Raw genomic sequence first — 2899 nt, forward strand, 5'->3', positions numbered from 1 at the left:
GTCTACAGGTTGGAAGGGATGGACTGTATCTGACCTGGGAAATGGCAGAGTATCCCAGTCTGATTGCACACCTCCTGTTGGGCTATCTGTAAATTCTGCACAGAGACTACAGAGACTTAAGGAAGCATTTTAAAACTAAATAATGAAGGTAACTTCAGTGAAACCACCCAATATTTTTCTGGTTGCTTTCTCTGAGGGTGTAGACTCTGCAGAAATAGGTGGCTTGAGCGTGTATCCATTTCTCACTGTTGTCTCCAACTTGCACATTTGTTACTACTGTTTCCTATGCCTCTTCTTTGAGTCTATCCTGCCTCATTTTCCAAAATGATTTCAGTCCTTTGATCTTTTTTTTTACAGTAGGACATTGATGTCTACTTTTTATTGTGAAAATATTTTGTGTCTTACAAAAAGGATGGACTGGCATTTTGGAAATTTAAGAAAATTAACCCAACCATTAAGACTTGGGAGAAGAATTTGTACAGCTTTCCACAACTTCAAAGAGGTAGTGATAAATGCTTGTCCTTCTGGCAATATCAAATGCAGTTTCTTCCAAGTTGTTCCTCAGACCTGGTTTGATATAGCGTTTCATCAGAAGGAGTTCCAGAGTATCTTTGCTATCTCTATTCCCAGCGGCAAGATGCAAGGGGGTTAAGAGGCCTTTAGTTTGGGCATTGGTATTTGCATCATGCTGAAGTAAGAAGGAAGCCACTCTGGTGGTATTCCACTTACAAGCACTGTGCAGGGCTGTCCAGCCCTCCACAGTTATTGCATGAATATCTTCCCCTTGAGCCACCAACTCACGGACAATGTCTAAGTGTCCACTGTAGGCTGCCTAGTATTCACATGAGCGGCCTTTTCGGAAAGTAGTCTCTGTACTGTAGTAAGCCGATTATTTTAGGCAGCCCAAAGAAGCAATTTGCTTGGATCCTTCTCCATTTTTTTTTCTTGCAATTGATACCACTCAGCTTTTTTCACCTTGTTCCTCATCTTCATCAGAATTGCCTAGCCAGAGACTTTGAGTACCAGTGGAAATGAGATGTCCATGTTTTTTCAACAGTTCAAGTTGGTTAAAGTGGTCAGAAAAGTCCGGTGAATTTTCTGCATCTGTTTTTTTTCATCATGATTTATTTTCTCTTTTTCCATTTTTACTATTCTAAATTAAAAAAAAAATGTCTATGTTAACATAGACTTCTAGAGATGATTTACATCTGCTTTGTTTTGTTCATCAAGATCCGTCCTCTACAGGAACTCCCGACTCCTTTTCCAGGCACCCCAAGCGCGGGTGATTGGCTCTCGGCGGGGCTGGGCAGGGCAGGGCGGGGCGGGGCGGGGCGGGGCGCACCCAGGGATCTGGACAACAGGCAGAGGGACGCTACGTGGCCGCCTCGCAGAGGCTGGCCCCTCCCGTCCGCACCCTGGCCCGCGGAGATGCAGGAGGCGTCGGGAGAGGGGCATGGATGGCGGGGGAGCCAGTGGGGGAGACGGGGTCGCGCACTTGGTGGCCTGGCCTGCGTGCCCCACCGACCACTGGACACTGGGAGCCCCGCAGATGCCTCCGTTGCCCACGCGGCTCAGCCCCACCTGGAAGCTGGTCTGCACCCGCCTCGGGGACCCAGTCCCTTGATCTTAAGGTGAACTGATAGGTGAAATCCATCTTCTGTTACTTCTTCAAGCTGACTCAGGGACACTGATCCTGCCTAGCCAGGGACTTAAATCCTTAGTCTGCTTTATGAATGGGTTGCCAAGATCAGATGGCATTAGGTGCAATATTTACTCCAGCTGGAAAGTACAAACAATATTTAACTTTTAACAACTTCACAGACATTTTGGCTACAGAAATGTAACCTGTTTAGCACTCTGGTTTACAAAAGCATTGTCCTAGCTGCCTGTGGAACCTGACCTTTGGTGACCCTTAAAATGCCCAATAGGTGCCTGTGATGGTTCCCCTATAGCCCAATAGGGATGTAATCTGAAGTCCATGCCTTTTTGGTTACAATCCTCTTTTGAACAGATGCATTTATGTGGCTGGTGTTAGGCCAAAACTTTCTGGCAGTTAGGGCTTTGAGCAGATACAGTGGGTTGGGATTTTAGACTATCCTCTAATTTGACAGCCCTAGCTCTTTATTACATACTATAATGCATGACTGACATGCTAGGGTGTAAATTCCTGCTCAATTACAAAGTAGGCAGGCATGGGCATTAGATAAGCATTCTTACAGACCATTTTCCTAGGATCTCCCAGCTTTGATTAATTTTGAAGGGCCAACCACAAATGACTCCAGGATGTGACACCATCTTTGTCATCCAAGCAGTGTTTTTCACCTACATCTGGATGCCCGTCATTGACAAGACAAGCCAACAGCTTCTTTTTCATGCTTGATAATGCCAATTGGCAGTTCCCTTGGTTTGTTGCTGGACTTGAGCTCAGGGCCTGAGCACTGTCTCTGACCTATCCCTCTCAATGCTAGTACCCTACTACTTTTGATCCATAGCACAAATTCACTGCTTCCAGTACTCGTTTGGTTAATTAGAAATCAAAGTCTCACAAGGAATCTTCTCTGCCCAGGCTGACTTTTGAACTGCAGTCTTTAGATCAATGAGTCTTTCCCAAAAGCTCTTTTACTCCAATAAAGCAACAAGGAGATGAAATAGAAATAGGCCTTATGCATGATCTTACCGGGACCTTATTAACAGCCAAAGTTATATCTGACAAACTTAGAAGATTCGTGTTTCCCTCTGTAATTGCTAAAGAAAATCTTCAAAGGCAAAAACTTAAACAGCAATTAAACATCAGTTTGATAGTCCTAATTTTCCCTTTTACAATTTGAAACAAACATTTAGGACAATTTTTTATACTTTTTTATTGTAAAAATACTGTACAGAGGGGTTACAGTTACAT

General features: G+C 44.2%; 1 pseudogene; it reads right to left on the reverse strand.

Annotated features, from left to right (window-relative positions):
- Nucleotides 1-377: 377 nt before the first annotated feature.
- Nucleotides 378-1143, reverse strand: LOC106000300 (annotated as a pseudogene).
- Between the last annotated feature and the right edge of the window lie 1756 nt (nt 1144-2899).

This window comes from Dipodomys ordii, unplaced genomic scaffold (assembly GCF_000151885.1).
Source record: "Dipodomys ordii isolate 6190 unplaced genomic scaffold, Dord_2.0 Scaffold215, whole genome shotgun sequence".
NCBI lineage: Eukaryota > Metazoa > Chordata > Mammalia > Rodentia > Heteromyidae > Dipodomys > Dipodomys ordii.